General features: G+C 46.8%; 1 protein-coding gene across 5 annotated transcripts in view; it reads right to left on the bottom strand.

The window, feature by feature from the left end:
- Ptp36E (protein tyrosine phosphatase 36E) overlaps positions 1-22,931 on the bottom strand; it is a 138,851-nt gene that overhangs the window by 60,597 nt on the left and 55,323 nt on the right. For 2 of the 5 annotated variants that reach the window (XM_077644543.1, XM_077644540.1), the window contains exon 1: positions 4,548-6,326. The exons of 2 other annotated variants lie outside the window; for them this stretch is intronic. The gene's annotated coding sequence lies outside the window, so the exon portion shown is untranslated. Of the gene's footprint in view, positions 1-4,547; positions 6,327-22,931 lie in introns of those variants that run through there. One more of the 5 variants, XM_077644542.1, reaches the window with a different exon arrangement.

Below are 22,931 nucleotides of genomic sequence, written 5' to 3' on the forward strand. Positions count from 1 at the left end.
CTTTGCGTGCGCGCTTGCAAATCTATATGCGTGTGCGGATGTGTTTGCTTTACGGTCGCCCATTCTCACCCTCCGTACATTGTATGTCTATATTTTGAACAGAACGCAACCTGGACAAGTTTAAAGGTCACGCTTGACAATTATCTTGCCTGCTGCATAAAATTGGCAAAAGGCAGAGGGGAATAAACGACAAATTAGGACGATCACTATGGGTACAAAGATTGGATTAATCCGGCGGCACAGAAGAAGAGGAAGCCACTGCTCAAAGACAAGAGCAGACGATTCACGTGTAAAAAAGCTTCTCAGGGTCATCGCTGCCTGCCCTGGCTATCATAGATGAGGAACACTAAGCCCTTAAACGACCTGTTCTCATAGACGCTCATTGCGCAGATGTGCCGGAGGGACGTCCTGCAACTGGAGTTCATGATCATAACGGAGATGCACCAGAAAATACTGCCTATTTTTTATGACCAGCCATTCATCACAGACAGCTAGGGCCACGCAAAGCGGTTATGGGGCTGGATCTAGAAGCGAAGGCCACTTCGAAGCTGAGTGTCTGCTGCAGGCTTGAGTGGTTTCAGTGGAGGGCGAACGACATCCTCCAGCGCAAGTCTGGCCCTGGCCTAAGGAAGCGGCTGTGACGGTGATCTATAATGACTCCTGGATCTCGCTGAAGCCGTGGACACGAGTTCAGAGTGTAGTTTTTCGGATCAGAGCAGAAACAGGAGTCGTTCAATGACAGATAGAGCTGCATTTTCCGGCCGAACAAACGGGACACAGACATCGTTTAAGGCCATCTTTGCTCAGCTTGTCGGAGTAATTTGATCGCGAAGTACGGAGCTGTGTTTCTAGTCGGCCCAGCAGATGCAGGTTCCGGCGGGGCGCGACATTGACCCAATGGCCTCACACGAGCCACCCTTCTTTCGTGCTTCTGGAACGGAATTCGGGTCACCACAGTGAAAGCAGTCGCGGTCCCGGACGGAACGCAGAGTCAGCAACATGGCTGAGGTATTGTACTGAGCGGTTAGAAAGGGGCTTGTTTCCATTATTAACAAGTTGAGAAGTCAGCATTAGGCTTCGGGATGTTTAACGTGCAGAAAACTATTAAATCCACTGAACAACACGCTTTCACAGCGACAACTAAACCAACCAATCCACACTTATTCATACGGCAGTTCCAACAAGACACGCACAACCTTGTGAAAAAAATTCTCCGTCCGTGTTGTCTATCGGTAGCTGGGAGACCTCGTCCCAGGTTCCCATTTTTGAACTTCTGTTACGTCCAGGGGCGCAGATCACAGCTATTTGCTGGATTCATTCAAAACCACGAATGCCGGGTGCGATTAGAGACAGAGACTGATAAGGCGGTCTAGTCAGCGCGTTAGCTAGCGCACCCGAATAGAAAGCAGACAATGGAGCAAAGATATATGTTTAGCCGAAAAACACGTTTATCTCGCACCCGAATAGAAAGCTGACAATAGAGCAAAGATACATGTTTTACCGCAAAAAGCGTTGTTTATATTCTTCATATTTTCGCTATGTGCTTTGTTTATCACCCGCACGACTCGACCTTAACACTATTTTCAACGCGGGAAGCGACTAGCTTTCGCTGGAATGATTGCAACAGCCCGCAGCACTTTCTGCGACGTTAACTATCGTCGTCGATTCTTTAAGCACCTCACCTAGAGAAAGTTCGTCGTTACCTATAAACCCAGCACACCGATAGGGGCAGGAATTTAGATTTTTGACACCTGTCAACACATTTGCTGCTCGCCGCCGGCAAGTTTTGTTTGTTTGCTGGTAGAGTTAAGTCGAATAAATGGTTTGAGTTTCACGGCAATTCTTCTGTCTGCCACGCACGCCTGCTCTCGTGCTTTCAGCAAGCCACGTGACAGTACGAGCCCCAGTTACCGCGGGAGCACCGCAAGCAGCTTTTTGACGGAGCGTCATGAGTGTTTTGGGAGAGTTGATTACCCATTGCCATACTTTCCATTGCCATTGATTGTCATTGCCATAAGAGCGCGGAAGACGCTGACCAAGAACGAGGCAAGGCAACACAGCGCTGTAGCGCCGTCTGTTGCGCTGTTACATTACGGCAAATTCAAACCAATTCGCCCGGTTTTTTCTCTCCTACCATTTTCTATTGACTGAAACATCAGCGAACTCACAAAACTGAACATAAACCCAAGTGCTTTTTTGTGTACTCTTGTCCACCTCCTGCCTTGTGTTTGCGCTAGAGTTCAAATAAATGACAGGGGAGATGCGTACCTTAGCTGTGGATAGTGTTCATATAAACAAGCGAGCTACATTTCGATGTTGAAAACAATGAGAGCAACAACATAAATCAAACGCGATGCACACTAGAGCCCCGTGATTACTAATGGGCTATTGCGACACATCACCACGAGTGTCGTCGCAACCAGAATAGGCACTCTACACATACAACATATGCTGTCCGTGGTGCGCCTTGAGGGTATGATAAAACGGCGGTGTAGGTCTTTTAAGCCTTACGAACCACACATCACGCCACTGGCACGTTTATAATGTATTTAGAGGTTTGGTGGATAGTTGAGTGATTCGGCATTATTGTGTTCGTTATGTAAAAAAGGTTCACTGGTCAGTTTCCAAGAGCAAGTTTTTTTTCGTGCAACCTTTGCCGCGTTATGCGTTCTTTTATGAGATAATTTCAGCGCTACGCGCGTACTTGCTGCTGGTGTATTATATGAATCGAGTCGCATGTCCAAGTGGCCATGAGCGCATGCGAGCTTTTCGAAGGGCTGTTGCAAACAGCACACCGGCAGCGTTTCGCACACTGAGTGAAGCGAAGCCTCGATTGAAAGCTTCAAAATGGGATGCGTCTTTAGTTGCTAGCCAGGCACGCATTGCTGCCAGGTGCTGCACATGTGCATGTTACGGAGTGCTTTAGATAGTTCAGCGTGTTGTTCAGTGCAGTGAGGGCGCACGCACGAAACGAGTAAATGATATACACTGATATGGACAGCCCTAACCATACACATCTTTGTTTCAGTTGCCTAAAAACAAGCCCGTTTTCCTCTGAACAAGGACGTCCCGAGTAATAACCCTCAAGCAGCAAAACCTAACAAAAATTGCATTAAATAAATTTATTTAGAGCTAGACAGGCCGAACAAACCAGTACGTCTTAAAACTAACACGCGGAAAACCAAAGAAATGTTCAACGGTCTCGCGAGGGAACAGCAATTCACAATTGGTAACGAGATGCTGGAAGTGGTAATGGAATACGCCTACTTAGGGTAGGTAGTGACAACTGATCCGGATCATGGGAGGGAAATAACCAGAAGAATAAGAATGAGGTGGAGCACATATGGGAGGTTTTCTCAGATCATGAATGGCAGTTTACCAATATCCCTAAAGAGAAACGTATATAACAGCTGAATCTTACCGGTTCTCACCTACGGGGCAGAAACGTGGACGCTAACGAAAAGGGTTCAGCTTAAGTTAAGGACAATGCAGCTAGCCATTGAAAGAAAAATGCTAGGGGTAACGTTAAGAGACCGGAAGCGCGCAGAGTGTGTGAGGGAACAAACGCGGGTGAATTACACCCTATTCAAAATCAAGTGGAAGAAATGGACTTGGGCAGGGCATGTAATGCGAAGGCAAGATAACCGCTGGCCCTTAATGGTAACGAAGTGGATCCCAAGAGATGGCAAGCGTAGCAGGGAGCGGCAGAAGGTTAGGTGGGCGGATGAGATTAAGAAGTTTGCGGGCATACGATGAGCGCAGCTGGCAAAGGACAGGCTTAATTGGAGAAACATGGGAGAGGTTTTTGTCCTGCAATGGGCGTAGTCAGGCTAATGATGGCGATGACATTTTTTGAACATGATTTTCAAAATACTTTTGGAACTTAATGTTTCTAGGCCGAAACGGCGCGTATCAAGTGCCTTAAGCGTATTCAAAAGCTGACACCGTTCGCTGGGGAGGAAAATGACGAGTTCTAAAAGAAGGCACAGGAAGACAGGGCTTCACGAATACAGTGCTGATTTATAACCGAGTTTCGTCAAATATGCTACACTGGTATCTTCTGTCCAAACTAGATGCTCGAAAACTTTCTATCACTCATTTCCGCTTTAATACAGATTTTTAGCGGCCTTTTTTGACCTCTGTACTTCTAAAGATGGTATCTCGTTTGTGCGCGAAGTATTTGGACTTTGTCAGTGATCTCCCAGAATCATTGAGAAACAAGCGTAATCCCAAGCGTTCTATATAGTTTTTCGCGACGCAAGCGGCCACCGAAAATACAAAGAGTTCGCGTGGTTTTCAGGCGTCGACCTGCAGCGTAACCTTGCTTGTGAGGCCCAATCTAACATTCACTCTTATCGAGAACTAAGGCAACAACATTAGCGTCCGCTTCGCTAAGCAATATTCGTTTTCCGAGCCAATCGTAGTGCCCAGAGACAAATTAGAGATAAACAGAACGTGCACAAGAACAGCAACATAAAAAATAGTAGCGGCTAATAAATAGTCAGCGATGCGGAGCTAAGGCCAGTTATAAAACGGCAGCCACCCACCTTGAGCGAACAAATCCTTTCTTTCAATCTGAGAAGAACAAGCGCGGTGGGTCAAAACGACCGTTCCAGTCCCGGAAAGGTATCCGGGGGAAAAGATGCACCTTCACACGCAACACTGACTGCGTTCACCAAAACGCCACACACGCCTCTTCTTCTACTGCTCTGCGCTGCACACGCAGTGAGTTAACCTGGCCGAGACGAAATCCACTCTCAGTGACCGTGACACGAATCACACAGAGGCGCACAAAGTAAGGAGACTTCTTGGACCACTGTCAAGTCGGCGCAAGACACCGCTGGGGCTGCTTTCTGCGCACGGCCCCAGACTCACACAACAGCACACTCCGGTGAAGCAGAGGCAGCGACAGCGCGCGATTCGACTCGCGGCAGCGCGCTGAAGTAGATCACTGCGTAATGGTAGGCTGAATCTTCGGTTTGTGTCAGACACAGCCTGGTGCAACGCAGTTCACAACCCAGAAACTGCCGAGTGAAATGCGACGTCACACTGACGCCTCTTCTCGCACGCTCGCGGCCAAAGCTTGTTACCTCTGGTTTCACCACAGAGTCAGCCGAAAGAAAAATGACGTCATCAACGAAGCCGCGTCGAAAGAGCTTTTGTTGCGAAATGACGCCCGCGGAAACAACAACAAAACATCTGCTTGAAAAGCTGACGTCAAGGCTTGGACAGGTAGATTGGGGTGACTCGATGACGAATGCAAGGATGACAACAGGGCAGTGGATTATCTTCTTGTGGCTTGGGTGGCTTCACGAAGCCACCTAGGTGATTAGATGACAAGCACACAGGTCCTCGCCGTCCGCGTCGACAGTGGCCACACTTATTCCTGAAGGTACTTTTGTTGCTTGCCACAACTGATGCTGATTCACCGGAGACGTAAATACGTACAGCGACAACGATCAGGAACTGCACACTGAATGCAGGTGTAAGTGAAAATTCGTAGTAGACTACAGCAATAAAACACCACACTTCTCGCAAGAACCCCGCAGTATAAACGAGCAGAACCTAAGCGTCAGGAGTGTCAGGAGCGTCTGCAAGAAATTCCGCCTGGTTGTAGTCACCGAGCCGGTGTAAAATCCGGGAAACTACTCTGTTGTCACAGCTCCGTTGACTGATGAGGCATCCTCGGATGGCAGGACATCCGTCTGAGGCAACCGCCTGGACCCGGGAGAAGTGATCGGTCTGTTTCCGGCAGGTGCGGGCAGACGCCTTCGCTGGGCCGCAGTCAGTCTACGACGAAGCCAAAATGAGAGGGATCTTGAACTAAGGTTGACACATTGAGCGAACACGTCCAAGAAGTAAGGTGACGTGACTCGAAGATCAATCACAACAGTCGTGAGCGCTGCTCTGGGAAGTGTTCAGTGCGTATCGCCTTTGTTGTTTCGGGGCAACAAAAGAGCAGAGCTGCTGACGAATGGATCCACGCTTGGCTATCTCGACAGCAGTGTCCAGAAACGCCTTCAGCGCCCAGCGTCAAGACGACTAGGCAATGCTCGTTGACAGGCGTCGTCTTCCACCGACCTCAATGCGGCTGTATGGAGTGATGACTCAGCTGGTGGGTCGCCGGGTGTTTCAATCAGTTGTGGATCCTGGTAAGCCGCAAGCAAAAAAGAAGGTAGCCAACCCACTTCCCCGCGGAAAACAACCGGCAGCAGGCAACAAGCTTACTTGGCCTAAAGCCCCGGCTTCGGGATTCGCCGCAGACTTTTCCGAACTCCAGAACGGCCGGCCCCGCATCGACGCCTCACGGGAGTTTTTTCTCCGATGGCACTTCGTCAAGAAGACGGCTCGGGCCGGTGTCGGAGGAGAGTGAGAGGAGGCTATTCCTCCTTTCTCTCCTGTTCGGCTGGTCGGTGAGCGAGAGAGAGAGAATGGTGGCTGCCGACTCGTGCCTTGTGCTCTTCTAAAAACAGGCGCGTCTAAAAATTTCGCCCGCGATCCGTGACGTCACGACGAGGAATGCGCACGTGACCGGGCCCCGCGCGCTAAATCCGGCCGTCCCGCGGCCCGAGTCTGTGCCGCCGGGAGGAGGCCACGGCCACCATCCGATGTCCGCCGTGCCGGCACCGCAGCCACGGCTCGTCGCTGTTCCACATCGTAGTAGTCCTACAGTTAGGGGTGTACGCAGCTCGGTATAGCATTACGCGGTCTTGTCCAGCATCGCTTATAGCGAAGGCTACGTAATGCTGGCTTCAGGAAGGCAAGAGCTCTTGCACGTCTAATCAAAACAATGAAATGAAGCATTTTGGTTCGACGCACACTGAAAAGAACTGAGGCCACATGGTTTCCTCTGAGCCACGTACCCGAAAACAAATCATGCATGTCAGTCCATTATGGTGTCGAAATCACGCAGGCCGGAAACAGCGGCTCAATTGCCTGCTGTGGCGAGTTTATTAAAAGTTTCTTGGACAACCGCAATGGTACGTTATCTTGCGTCAGCGTATTATGCCGTATTATAGCTTCCGTGAACGTCTAGAGACCCGGAAGGTGCTCTAGGAGCTAAGTTTTCGGAATCAAATCCGCCGTATCAACAACTGATGTTTGCTGTAACCGGTCTTTCCTGATGGGTTGTTCACAAAACCTATTTCTTTCGCTGCCATGGACAGCACAGCAGTTCACAGGGAACCAAGCTTCTATTTCCTACAGGCACTGTTACTATTCATCATCATCATCATCATCATCATCAGCCTGACTACGTCCACTGCACGGCAAAGGCCTTTCCCACGTCTCTCCAATTAGCCCTGTCCTTTGCCAGCTGCGCCCACCCTATGCCTGTAAACTTCGTAATCTCATCCGCCCACCTAAACTTCTGCCGCCCCCTGCTACGCTTGCCTTCTCTTGGATTCGACTCCCTTACCCTTAAGGACAAGCGGTTATCTTGCCTTCGCAGTACATGCCCTGCGCAAGCCCATTTCTTCTTCTTGATTTCGACTAGGATGTCATTAACTCGCGTTTGTTCCCTCACCCACTCTGCCCGCTTCCGGTCTCTTAACGTTACACCTATCATTTTTCTTTCCATGGCTCGGTGCGTTGTCCTTAACTTGAGCTGAACCCTTTTCGTTAGCATCCACGTTTCTGGTCCGCAGGTGAGTAGCGGTAAGATACAGCTGTTTTACACTTTTCTCGCACGGGATATTAGTAGCCTGCCATTCATGATCTGAGAGAACCCGCCAAATGGGCCTGCCCTATTCTTATCCTTCTGGTTATTTCCCTCCCATGATCCGGATAAGCGCTCACCACCTGCCCTAATTAGACGCATTCCCTTACCGCTTCCAGAACCTCACTGCCAATTGAAAACTGCTGTTCCCTTCCGAGAAAGATGAACAGTACTTTGGCTTTCTGCATATTAATTTTTAGATCTGTCGTTCTGCTTTGCCTGTCTAAGTCATTGGTCATGCTTTGAAATTCATCCCCTGAGTGACTTTGGAAGTCAATGTCATCAGTGAATCGCAGATTACTAAGGTAATCTTCATTAACTCTTATCCCCAACCGTTCCCAATTCAGGCCTCTGAATACTTCCTGTAAATAAGCTGTGAATAGCATTAGCGAGATCGTGTACCCCCACCCGATACCCTTCCTTTTTGGGAATTTAATGCTGACTTTATGGAGGGCTATGGCGGCTGTGCAGCCGCTATATGTATCTTCAAGTATTTTACATGAGGCTCATCCACACCTTGATTTTGTAATTGCTGCACGAGTGATGAGTTTCTGACTGAGTCAAACATTTTCTCGTAATCTATGAAGGCTGTACTTAAAGTTCGGTTATATTTATTTTTGCTTATTTGTTACCTGCATTGGCCCGTATGGCACTGCGGTAGGGGGTTACAGATTTAACTACAGATGAAAAAAATTGTTTAAATTTATAGAAAAAAGTTTGACTTGATCAAATACAGATACTTCTGGATGGCAGTCTGTTCCATTCTCGAATAGATCTAACAAAAAAGAATAACGCAAGAATCCACCCATAAAGGAAAATTTCCTCACCTTGGCCCATTTCTCATTACTTGATTGATAGTGTGATAATGGTCTGTTGTCTTAATATTAACTACCGCCATTCTGTATCGGTAAAGACATTATGAATAAAGGCTAACAGTATTTACTGCTTCAAATGAAGACCATTAGATTAAATTTGGGGCAATTCTACTCCTGATCACCCTCATGATGCTTTCCTTGAATGCCCAGAAATAGTTTGCATATTTCGCTCTTGGAATGACTATACAAAGTAAGATCCAGAATCCGAACCAGAATGAGTTTACTGGCTTAGAAGAGAAATTGTGACGCGGAGAAATGTATACTGAAGGAGGTTATTACGATACCTTAGGTTATATCATACTATAGCAGCCAAATTTCTTAAGTCGTTTGCAAAAGTAGCCCCAAACAGAATTATGCTTTTCTCCGAAGCACTGATAGGCACATAACCTGCACGCGAACGAATCACAGCACGCAGATGGTAATATTTCTGGTACATAGTTGCTTCAAAAATAGGACACTGGTAGAAGTAATTCCATAACGCTTTTGTTGTTCATGACGTTACATATCTCGCCATTTCCTTTGCTGCACGAAATGAGAATCGCAGTGGTAATAAATAACGTCATACAGAATAATTAACCACTTAAAATTAGTGTTTTTGCGTTGCCTAACAGGAATACTAGAAATGCAAGCAATTACCTTGGTACCCGAATTATCTATTGACAGCGCTTAATTCAATATCACGGAACGAAAGTATGGAATACAGTATCACTGGAAATCAAAATGGCTAGCAGTTTCCTGAGCTCTATTAGGCGGTTCTGCTTTTTCGGGACTGAAGATTATGTTCGCTGATCTTTATATGTCGGATCCTGAGTGTTTACGGTAATTGTTTTGTTGACTGAGCATGCGTGACCGAGCTTTTTGTATATTCTGTTGGCGAAATGACGAATGTGTACAATGGGCCTCCTGTACTGGCTTCGGCTATTGGCGCAGCAGATTTTGGAAATGTTTTTGTATTCGACTTGAAATACCATTAAGGAAAAAAACTGGTATTCCATTCAGAAAAATGAGAAAGAAGCTCATGGTACCGGTGAATTCAAAAGTTAGCAGTCGTATTTTTATTCTATTCAACTTTTATTCTATTCCATTCAATTTCAGCGCTTTGTCTCTGACACTGGCTTCGCCGGGCGCTAAGTAAAAATATTGTAAATTGAACCAAATTTTGCTCCTCCTCTTGCGGTATTAGTGTGCCCTCGACAGGCTAAACGTTCTACCATCGCCTTCAGTTGAAGACATCATCGACGACAGCAGAGCTCGAAAGGATTAAAGAAGGTGTCTCCTATACCTCGCGCCGAAGCCCTGGCCGTTGAATTGTCTTCAAGGGTTAAAAACAGCGCTACAATCTCACTCCCCAAAACCACTCAAAATTTCCAAGGTTGTAATGCAGTATTGATCCATAGTGAAAAAGTGTTTTTCCAGATTATTGTATGCGCCGAAGTATTTCTGCGCATTATGCATGTCCATGAATTTCGGAAAAAAATTGTTAAAATTTCAAAATATTAAATTGGAGGTAATGGTCCACTCGTCTGATATGTAGCAAAATTTTTCTTTTAAACTGTTTCTATCGGTCGCATGGACCAGTTAAGACTTTAACATAAAATCAATGGGGGAACGTTTTTGACGATAGCAAAAACGTTAAAAGAAAAAAAATTCAAGACTGTCGTCGGGTGACCTTCAGATATATTCATTTTATAGTGACATCTTACATTATATCTAAACGTTACGGTCATAAATGGCTTCCCGCTAATGCGTTTGTCCAGATTTTCTGGGTATGGCTTTTAGTCACTCAGGAACGATCATAATTTGCTAAATTTATATGTGCATTAATGTAGTTTTCATTGTTAAATCTGCTATCTTTTCACATCTCCGAAGTGTAGAGACCACTAGACATAAATTACTAGAGATTCATGGGCTTTATTACACATTTTCGTCGCCTGGACAGGGTTACATTTCAGACAGAACTCCAGCGAAGAACCGCATGCGCATTAGGAAAAAAACACACAAGAGACGAAAGCTGACATGTAGGAGACGCAGCGCTGTACAGTGCTATGTCTGTCTCTGTGTGTAAGTTGTGTGTCGTGTGTTGTGTGTTGTGCGTCACGTCTTGAAATTTAATACCACGTCTTGAGTTACGTTTGAAGAATGCAACGAACTCGCCCCCTAAGAAAGATCGCAGCATGCAGTTGCATAGAACCATTCGTATACTCCTGTCCGCGACGTATGAGTCATTTCTGCGTTAAAATGCTCCGCATTATTCCGGTGCCAAAGGTTTTGCTATATTGTAGTGAACAAGTCTCATACACTCATCTATCCGCTCTTTGCAACGCGTCACGGCCACGGAAGGCGGGAGAGGGGCAGGAAATGACGTCATCCGAAACAAGTGCCCACGCGCCCTCGGCCTTTATTTATCTGTCGCTGCTCTGTTGTTTGCCCTGACCCCTCTACCCCTGCACCTCCTGTGAGCGCCTGCCGGACGTGCGCCTGCGGCGAATCTATTTCCAGTTCGGCAGTGCATTCCCGTGCGTCGCCGTAGTAGCGGGTCTTGCCAATATTGAGTAAGCGCGCGTCACTGCTGGGTGTGACGGCCTCGGTCGAGTGTTTGCTACTCTCTCGCACTCATCCCTGCTTCGTCGCTGGGCTCCCTTTCATTATGGCAGCCTCTTAAAACCTCCCCCGTCTGGCTTTGCGCACGCCTACAGGTGTCGCAAACGGACCCTCTTGTCGCTTGCGCACACATACAGGGTGCCACAGCCAATGGGAGCAACGAGATGGAAAATGAAGAACAGGTAATGGTAGCCGGTACGAATCGTCTTATTTTTCTTTGTTTTTTTAACGGATTAAAAATATGCCTGAAATCAGTTATAGCACATCATAAACCATCCCTCTGTTTACTTCCTTTCTTCCCCTCTGGTCTCAAAATCCAATAAAACGACACTCCGCTAGAAGTGGTACTTCACTGATATGGATTGAGAATGACTGGACTCTAACACCAGACTGATGATGCTGATGATAACAGTCTGCACTTGTGAAAGTCCAAGTGGCCGTTTTTGCCCATATTCTGCTTGTGTGGCACCCCGTGGTATCAGGAAAGCCACGCTCCCACCGAGTGAGCGGCATGAATTGCGTTAGCAGAGAGACTAATCTTGTGCCCTTGGAAATTTGACGCCGTAGACATTTTGATCGACTTGAACTTAAGTCTGTGGCATCAATGAAAGGTGTAAGCGGCTTGCACAAAAGGTTTCTTGTTGCCAGTACAAGACGCCTGACCGCATTCATTAAAGAAACACCGCTAGTTGGCACACACACTGCCGCGGTGGCTGAGTGGTTATGGCGCTCGGCTGCTGGCCCGAAAGACGCGGGTTCGATCCCGGCCGCGGCGGTCGAATTTCGATGGAGGCTAAATTCTAGAGGCCCGTGTGCTGTGCGATGTCAATGCACGTTAAAGAACCCCAGGTGGCGTCCCTCATAGCCTGAGTCGCTTTTGGACGTTAGACCCCATAAACCATAACACACACACACACACACACACACACACACACACACACACACACACACACACACACACACACACACACACACACACACACACACACACACACACACACACACACACACACACACACACACACACACACACACACACACACACACACACACACACACACACACACACACACACACACACACACACACACACACACACACACACACACACACACACACACACACACACACACACACACACACACACACACACACACACACACACACACACACACACACACACACACACACACACACACACACACACACACACACACACACACACACACACACACACACACACACACACACACACACACACACACACACACACACACACACACACACACACACACACACACACACACACACACACACACACACACACACACACGCACACACACCATGACAGGAAAGAAACCTTGGCGCTTAGCAACAGAGGCCAAAGTCGCTGTAAGCGACTGCTGAAGTTTATTTCACTAAGCACGAAATGCTTTTTCTGCCGTTCTGGGAAAATTCAGGCCAGCATTGTCAAAAAACACGGGACACATGATGCTGAACGTGAACTCGAAGACTATTACAAATGAGAGACCGAAAGGTCGAGCTTTACCGAGAAGTTCTGAAATTTCACGTCGGAATAGCAGCCGGAGAAGAGAACGTTTTCCCCCCCATAGAGATTCAAATGGGTGCCGGTGCTAAGAGGGTCACTTCGTTTCTTGATGCCATAAAGCGCTTGGCCGACTCCGCACGCTCACCTGGAAAGTTTTACTGGGAAGTCCCTCGCAGCAAGTTAAGTTGTCCTATTTGCCATTCTGTCTTTCATCCGACAGTTGTGGGCTACTACGTTCTGCGACCGTTCTGTTGGTAGCACTACTGCCATGAAATGAAGGCGGATGTGGCAAGAGGTAGAAATGCTCGCCTATATCGCCAGGGATAGATGAGATGTTATTCTCCGTAGCATTTGAATAACGTTGTTGGCTTAGCGGGCAGGCATGGCGTCGCTGGCCGCTGCAGCAACCAGTGGCAAAAAAGGGAAATGTTTGGCTTATGGTTTATCGGGGTTTAACGTCCCAAAGAGACTCAGGCTATGAGGGGCGCCGCATTGAGGAAGGCTCTGAAAATTTCGACCACCTGGGGTTCTTTGACGTGCACTGACATCGCACAGTACATTGGTCTCTAGCGTTTCGCCTCCATCGAAATGCGACCGCCGCGGCCGGGATCGAACCCGCGTCTTTCGGGTCAGCAGCCGAGCGCCTTAACCACTGAGCCACCGCGGCGGCTAAAAGAATAAAGCATAAAGGAAAAGAATTGTTTGTTTTTTTGGGGGAAAGGAAATGGCGCAGTATCTGTCTCATATATCATTGGACACCTGAACCGCGCCGTAAGGGAAGAGATAAAAGCGGGAGTGAAAGAAGAAAGAGGTGCCGCAGTGGAGGGCTCCGGAATAATTGCGACCACCTGGGGATCTTTAACGTGCACTCACATCGCACAGCACACGGGCGCCTTAGCGTTTTTATGAAGTAAAAACGCTAAGGCAATGTAAAAGAATAAAGCAGGAAAACAGCAGTTACAAAATTCACCCCCTTGGCAATAGCTTCTTCCATTCGTAGTTCGCTAGGGATCGCAGCTTGTTTTTCATTGGCCCAAATACTGCTTAGGTGGAGGACTTTTCTTCGTATTGCAAATGGAGATAATCTTTACTGCCCTTTTGCAACAGGGTACTTCCGTAGCTGGCAGACGCTGACGTCACTGCAAACAGTAGACTCTCCGACTGGCTACTTATTTTGTTACATTTTTTGCCGTCTTTACTTCCATCCATCCCACTGAAATCCTTCTGGACGACTGTCCGAGTCGAGTCTATTTCCGGGCTCGTCCTTCTCTTGTCACTGCCGCCGGTATTAGTGCGCCTTGCCAATGTTGAGCAACCGCCACTCCGCAATGAATGGCCCGCTACTGCAAGAGCCCTCTCCCCTGCCCCTATAACGGCTTAAGGATATGCTCGGCTATAATGCAGGTAGAGGCACTGTTTCTACTAGGTCCCCTTATAATCCAGCTGCGGCGACGCCAAAATACTTTTTATAAACACGGATCTTTCAGGCCGCACCTCGTACGCGGCCGCACCCTCTTCCAGTGAGCAACCTCCCATTGCAGAGTAGGCTCGACGTCATCATCGTCAAGGTCACATAATTTGAATGGAGTGGCGAAAAAAAATATTTTGATTGCGACTCCAAATTTCTCGGCAAGGAATCCGTCTTTTGCTATCAAAGGAGCGTCACATGAGCCACAAAAAACCAAACAGGTGACGGAATTGTCTTCACGTTCAATCTCCCAAGTTAACAGGCAAAACGGCAATGACTGATTCAGGCAAAAAGGAAAGCAGATAAATCTAACAAGATTAACTGCGGGAAATGATTATGTATTTGTGTTTTGTCTTCGTTTTCAATTTGTGCTCAGATTTCTTGTTTTTAGGAGGTTTCTTTCCAGCTTTTGTACAAGCAACAAAAAGAAAAAAAATTCGCTCCCGAAACTTAAGCTCATCCGAAAAAATAAAGAGAGTGACTTACGACTGACCGGCTAGAGCTGAGGAAAATATTTTTGCTCGAAACATACCGGAGTGTTTTTCGAGCGCCGAGGGATCGTGTTCCGCCACGCGAAATTAAGATTGTGCTTGGTTCGAATCGGAAATAGCCTTGATGAAATACGACCGCGAAGAACTCCCGCTGGGGTGTCCTTGAGAAGTGAAGGGCGTGAAGATTCTCCGTCGATTTCGAGACTGCCAGACTAGGCTGTGAAATAATAAAACGGCGCCGTGCGGCTGCGGCCATTGTTGTTGATGGCGGGGGAATCAGTATCCCATTGATTTTTTAGAAAAAAAATGGTGCTTAAGGAACGAGGGTAATCTAGGCGGCGTTCTGCCAAACTAGAACATGCAGTGTGCTTTTGTGAAAACTCAACCAACCAAACTCAACCATAAGAAGCAACAGTGGGAAATAGGCGTTATTAACTACAACACACAAGGAAAAATATCCGAGGATAGAATAAGAGGGAGCTTGAATAGTCAGTGCGAGAACGCCATCTGAATAAAATAAACAGAAGTAAAATGTTGCTCAGAAAACGAGGGCGTTCACATTTCTCCACCATCGAAACAAGGCCGCCGATGCTTGAGGGTACACGATCGCGAAAGAGAGCTCAGCAGCCGAAAGTGACTGAGCCAACGCGGCGGTTTGATAGGCATTAGAATCCCCAGTTGGGGAAGCTGTGAACTGGCAGTAATATTCCTACATTAACTGCGAAGCTCAGCACGAGATGGCGCGAGAAGCTCATTTTTTAGTTAAAATAATTGCAGGGTTAACAGGTTGTTAAACAAAAGGTTGTCGGTTCAGATTACGCAGCCTATCTGGCTGTCTTATGTCATGCTTCCTATGAAATTATATTCTATCTAAACGCTCAAGGAAGTCATCTCTAACTTCAATCAAAACTTCTGACATTACTTCTTTTCTGCTCAACTTACATCTTTAGTTTCTGTTTTTCTCTAATTTGTTCTTCTATCATACGTTTCTTCTCCAGCCTTGCGGAAATGTTGATAACGAGATTGCAGTATCAATAAATGCAAATGCAGGGCCATGGTTGTTTAAAATAGCACAATACGCTACGCTTTCCTATGGTTTAAATGGCGGTTGGCTTGTTTAGTCCGCCTTTCCTATTAACTCACTGATATTCTCGTTCCTGTCCGCTCGAACAAAAGCTCGAATATATTTGAGACAACGAGGTAAAATTTGGGGGGACGCTCAGGCTTTTCCGTCTTATGGCGTCTAGCCTTCCTGTCGCGTCAGAGTTTTTTTTTTATACTTTCTTAATTAATACCTCTTTCTCTAGCGTCATAGGTAATTCCATACTTTCTTTCTTAATTACTGCCCGTTTATAATTACATAAACTCATTATCATACATCAGTAGGTATACTAGACCATGTGATACACCACATGACGCACAAGGTCTCCCTTTAAGTCGAACAACCGTTCTTGTATATAGAACATAATTTCATTGTAATAAATACCGCGTTAAAAAAATGTCTCAGCAGCCTAGGGGTAGCTTGTTGCATTAACAGCCCAATGGTCATAGTGGAGATTTCCATCTAATTACGTATCCCAATTTTATTTTCAGCGTAACTGATTTACTTTACATCCTTACATATCATAAGGACATTTGAGTTATGGTACTACGTCATGATCACAATTTAATTCAAGTTTCAATCATTTTCATTCCAAAGGTCAGCGTGTGATGTCACCACCCTTTCGACCAATCGGGATTTTCTGGGCACGCCAACGCCAACACCAATGGTGGTTCCTGCGCTGAACGGGAGCTTAGCGCTGTCGCGTACTAAAGGAGGGCAACTCCGGCCGTCTCATAGCTTGATGCTAGCTACCCTGTCTTGCATCGAATTCACGAAAGACCAGGCCTACACTGATATACACCCCTGTTCGCAAACTCATTACCAGCTTTATCGAAAGCTTTCAACCATTCTGTACTTTGTTTTCCCCATCAGCTCGTCTGGACGAAGCCAAACTGCGACGCCGTTCCATTCTTTCCTTGCTCTCTACTGCGGCCGCAACGGAGTAACCAACTGTGCCACAGCGTGCAGGCAGGGGCGATGAAATATGTACATTAGCGGGAAGTCGGGGAAGAGATGTGGGAATGGAGCGGCCGCTCTGCATCATTAACGCGCGTTCCCTGGTTCTCACCTTCCATGCAGGGCAGGTAGGAAGCGAACACAAGAGAAAGGGGGAAAAAAAGAAAGAGAACGACGTTAACTGGAATAACTCGCCGCCCTAAGCTATTACTCGCTTCCTCGGATGGGTTGCTATATCACTGGAGACGAGACGCAGGCCTTAGTGTCGCTATGGTGGTTTCTATTATCGTTTGTTTATTTTGTGCCTCGTCCTCGCGTTAGGGCTACGCATTATCCTCCCGCATTTTGGCTTTGTATTGGCGTTGGATGTGCGAGCAAGTGCAGTGGTGTTGATCTGATTATACAATTCATTTTCGATAACGGGTAGAGAACTGCTTAAGTTTAACACATTTTAAACAAGGGAACGCCTGCTGCCACTCCCTGCTCGCCGAAAAAGGCACCAGCCTTATCTGCCTCTTTTTTTTTATATGTATGACGAAAATTACACTTTTGTTTCCACTGAATCCCGTCGCACCGTTCATTGTACTTTGTCTCAGTCACTTAGCACAAAAGCTCACAGTGCCGCATCGCGACACAGTCAGATTTTCGCAGGAACATAATTATTCTGAACCACTATTAAGCTAGAGAAATTTATACCAACATTTGAAATTAACGAGTAAAGTATACGCCGAACCACACAAAAATCTAAAGGCCAGGGTCATTTTAAGGAAATTGCAATCGAATACTTATATAAACCCTGCCAAATTCGGGTATGCGTTTCCAAATTCATACAATCCGCACTGCGCTTTCTGCGGTGAGGTGGCTGATGAGGTGGCTGACATATACCAAATGGTATTGAGCATGCCGGAAAAACCCAGCTATACCAAGATTCAATAACCCAACAACTCAGTTCTCGTAGGCGGCGCTGTCCAGCTCGCATTCGGAGGAACTCACATTCGCTAGTGAACCGGGCAAGAGCGGCGGCAAAAGCCAATGGGATTCTTGAATGGGGACCCAAATAAACATTCCATGCATTAAACGTTTTTATCTCTCTCTCTGTCAAATTTTCGCATTCATGTTCCCCGAAAAGCCTGAAGTGAATACAATTTCCTACCTGCATTGTGAACTACCATGAGCATGCAATCACTTTTAACATAAACCCAAACAAGACTGATCACGTGGCTACCCTATGTTGCTATGGTTTTTCTTCGTACTTTTAATATTATAATGAGTATATTAAATGACATGTTGAACTTATAGTGACGTTATTGCCTTTACTACGCATCTATGAAATAGACGTTCCCAGACGAAGACAAGTCCGCCTGTCGAAACGTAGGCAAGCACTCTGAGGCTTCCCCCCCCCCCCCCTTATTCACTTTGTGATGACCTTTATATTATTATTGCTCAGTGCTCTCACCGCTTTGAAATTTATGCATGCTGCATCTTCAAGCTATTATAAATAATTAAGTATATATAAATACACAAATACTCTTGCGGCGCGTGTTTTCTGTTTAACTGCCGAAGCTACCCAAGCTGCACAATCTCGGTGCAGCGACTTGGTAGAGTTGGGCAGCTCGTTAAGGTGTCACAGGCAGGAAGGAGGTCGTGCATCAGCGCCTACATGTCTCCGTGGTGCAGTGCGAGAACATCAGGGTTTTTAGGTTCGGGTGTTGAGTAATACAATGCCGGGTGGCCGAGCCTTCCGCTATACTGCTTGGCTCGTAGATCATCGCTTATCTGTGGCCCGCAAACCAGCGTCATTAGCGCGGGATGTCATTCCTCTTGCCGCGCTTTTGCAGGGTTAGTTCTTTTCGGTACTTTTTTCATTGCATAGTATCACTTCGTTTACCTAGCCATATTATTTACTTGTTTAGAGTGCAGGTTATGCCAAGTCGCTGAGTCAAGAATGGGCTAGCTATTAGAAAAAAGTGCGCTGTGTTAACGAATTCCAGACCTACTCGGGGCCGGTCGCAGTTCAACTTTAAATGTTGCTGGCACTTATTGGTCTAATATTCGCGCTCCGGACGATTGATAACGTTCTTGTATCACAAGCACATCACACCACATTTAGATTTCAACGGCTATTTCGTAACAAGGTGGCATACAGAAACAAAGGGAGCCGATACTGCTGTTCAGTTTTCCAGCCAGAACTCTTTGACGACTGCCGTGCAAATTTTGATCATAAGTGAACAGTTCTCCGAAGCAAGTGTATGTGCTGTCATGGGCGAAAGTATAGGATGAAGAGTCGAGCCAAAAAAAGTATTTCTGCATTCAGTCGCTAGCCAGTCAGCTGGTATTCAGTCGAGCATATGGAACACAAAGGCCTCATGCATCCATGCTCACCACGGCCCGACCTGAACTTGTTGCTCATTATTTTCCTGTAAGCCAGCATCTTGTAAACTTTTTTTTGCCAGTGATTGTACAGTAGAGAACATAAAATTACAGAGGGCGAATTGGTAACAAAACACCTCTTATGCCTTACGCAACAAAAATTAAATGGTTCTCAACGCACGCGCTAACAAATGTTGTTGATGCGTTATCGAATAATTACAAGAATCCTTCACATTCATTCTGAGTAATGCTTGAGAACAGCTAAAACAGTGTGGCACGCTCCGTATTATTTTGCCCGCGAATGTGCATGGTTTTACCAGCACCAATGAACTCATCAATTTTCAACCATTCCCGGGCGCCTATATAAACACACATCGTGATAAGATAATTTATCAAGAAATGTTGTAGACTGTGGTTGTGGTGCAGTTAGCGTGTCGCTTATCTCGTGAAATAAGAAAGCAGAGCAGGGCATTTTCACAATTAATACGGTCTAAAAGCTATGCTATGAACTGTATCAACGACACAGGCCTTCTATTCGTTGTCTCACTTCCGAGAAACCCATAGCGGTGCTGATTGGCCGTTCGAGCAAGTTATGAAGACAGCGCCTGGAAAAGGAAAGTGACTTTTTTTCCAAGACTCTACACTCACAAAGCCGGCGCTATTTCGTCCTCACGTTTCGTCAATGACTGATTCATTGATTGATTGGATCATTGAATGGCTGCGCTTCGACAGATCAGTCATCCGATAACAGCCGACCAAACCACAAACTGGATGATCGACAATGACGGCGGGCGGGCAATCGAGCGAACAGATGTACATATAGACCAACAGACGGACGGACGGACGGACGGACGGACGGACGGACGGACAGGCAGACAGACAGACAGACAGACAGACAGACAGACAGACAGACAGACAGACAGACAGACAGACAGACAGACAGACAGACAGACAGACAGACAGACAGACAGACAGACAGACAGACAGACAGACAGACAGACAGACGGACGTACGGACGGACGGGCAGACAGACAGACGGACGGACGAACGGATGGGCAGACAGACAGATAAACAGACAGACAGACAAACAGACAGGCAGACAGACAGACAGACAGAGAGACAGACAGACGGACGGACGGACGGACGGACGGACGGACGGACGGACGGACGGACGGACGGACGGACAGACAGACAGACAGACAGACAGACAGACAGACGGACGGACGGACAGACAGACAGACAGACAGACAGACAGACAGACAGACAGACAGACGGACGGACGGACGGACGGACGGACGGACAGGGAGACAGACGTACAAACCGTTCAGTTGATTTGTGTTTGTGCGTGTTGTGCTGCGTAATTGCGCATACATGAAGGACGCCTGCAGACCGAAGCACCACGGGGTAACAGGAAGGTTTTTTTCCGAGCTGCTAACTTCAGAGCTTAAGAAGGTTATGGTTCGGGCTAGTGGGTATGCGTTATGATCCATAGCGCCGCAACAAAACAGGGGACAAACACCCCCCATGTTTTGTTGTGGCGCTATCGATCACAACTTCAGAGCATGAATGCAGCTATGCTGTCGCCTCGGTTCACTCCGGCATCTAGCCGCGGCCAATTCGCTCCACGACCGGGCCGACACAAGAGTGGGTGCGACAAGGACGAAATGCCATGGCGACAGCTCGGCTGGCGCTAGTAGCAGGGCTAGCACGAAGATGAATAATTGCGTTTGGGACGCAGGGCGGCGGTAGGGTTTGGGCCCGCCGCGTGACAGGTGGCGCCGACGACGGGAGTTGACTGCATTAGATCCTGGTCCTAGCGTTCTTTTCTTGTTTCCTTGCCGTGGGTGAGAGGGTTGTGATAGAAACGCATTTGTTTCGTCTTTGTTCCCTCAACGTCGTTCGTGGTGTTGGCTCTCGGTAGCCTTATAAAGGATGAGCTTCAGAGCAAGTTATTTTTCTTTTCTTTCATAACTACAACGCGAAAAAAAAAGATCTCAGCTGATTTTTGAACTTTGTACTCATAGCTGTGCACTCAAAAGTGTTTTGATTGGCAGCGTCAGTTCGTGTGTGTGTCCTATGGTGTGAACGGTGTTTCTTTCTCGCTGCAGATATGTATAAGAGGAATCAGTGGACGTAGGTTTGTATTTCTCCTGTTTTTTGTACTCGCGGGCCCGCGCCCTCGTAAGCTGTCTTCACAAATTTTCTGTTGTAAAGCCTCTTCCGAATAGCTAGAGGAGCAGGCACTTAATTTCAATATTTATGCATCTATAAACGCTCTTTAAATGCGGACGCATCAAATACTTTATCATTGTTTTTAATAACCAAAGGAAATTAGTTGAAATGACATACCCTGTTAAATTGCGACCGGTAGATGACAAGAATAGTGAAATAGTATTGGACGCCCAGGACTAGAGATGCAAAATTTCAAGAAATTTTGAATGGCATGAAAAAAACCGTTTTTTTCAGGGTTTTTTTCATGAAAAATTGGAAATTTTGCAAAACGTGACAAAAACAAATTTATTTGCAAAAACACAACGATCAATAATAATGCTCCGAAGTTGAGTCGAATATGCAGTTGTAGATGTCATATTGTGAAACGAACTTCTTGTTCTATTGCACCGCGAAGATAAATAATGATTTGCACTTGAGGCGAATATGAAGGTATAAATATCATATTTGTGGAACGAACTTCTTGTTCTATTGCACCGAGAATGGGAACATGAAACCTGATCTATAAGTCACCCCATATCGGACTCAGAATCACTGTCGCTGGATGCGGCACTACGCGCAGCAGCAGGGATTGAAGTTGCGTCCACAGCTAGGTTCGACTGCACATACACAAGCTTTCGAACGCGTTACCCTGAAAGCCTGTTGCGAATCCTTGTATGGACGTTTTCGAAACGTGACCAGTTTCGTTCGCAGCTGGCGGATGATGGTGGTATCTGCAGCAGTCGGCAAGCCAGAGGAGTTAGCGGCTGGTTGGTGCAAAGGCCTTGCCACCAGGTAGATGGGGCCACGTGCTTCGCTGAGTCCCAGACCCCTGTCCTGTACCATATTCCTGCGGATGTCCTGTACTCTGCTACGTTGGAAATCAGTTTACCGATGTCCAGTGAAAGGTGCCCTGCTTGCTGAGATATCCGCTCAAAACTGTCTGCAATCTGCGCATCGTCCAGGTGTCTTCCTCTATATCTTGCATCCAGCAAATTAGCAGCAATGTGGAATGGTCGCAAAGCTTTTCGCGCCTGGTGATCATTTCTTTCGCTCGAATCTGTTCCTCGCTTGTCAACGCGGAGGTCGCCAGGTTTGCTGCAAGTTCAATTCTAATGGAATGGAAGGCTTCTGGAACGTCGGACAGCAGAGCATTGTCCGACTCTAGTGAGGTTATGGCTGACGCAATTGGTGTAATGAGGAGCAGGCAGCTTTGCACGGACTTCCAGAAAGCGTCTTCGTCCAAAACAGTTTCTCGCACGGACTTATTAACTTTGAGGTCACTTAATATCACGGTCTGCTGAAGGGCTTCCTTGCTTCTCAAGAGGCTTTGAAGTGACAGAACCATGCCTCCCCACCTTGTTTTGCTCGGAAGCTTTAGAGTTTCGGATCTCCCTTTACCATCTATTGATTCTTGTTTCTCCTGCAACGTCGCAGCAACGATGTGGGTACGCTTCACGTACTTTATAACTTGCCTTGCCGTACGATGGACATCCTCCAATGTCTTTAGTTTCATCAAATCATTCAAAAGCAGGTTCAGGCCGTGAGCTGCACATCCAATGCATGTGATATGCTCGTATTTGCTTGCAACAA

Source organism: Amblyomma americanum, chromosome 11 (assembly GCF_052857255.1).
Source record: "Amblyomma americanum isolate KBUSLIRL-KWMA chromosome 11, ASM5285725v1, whole genome shotgun sequence".
Taxonomy (NCBI): Eukaryota; Metazoa; Arthropoda; class Arachnida; order Ixodida; family Ixodidae; genus Amblyomma; species Amblyomma americanum.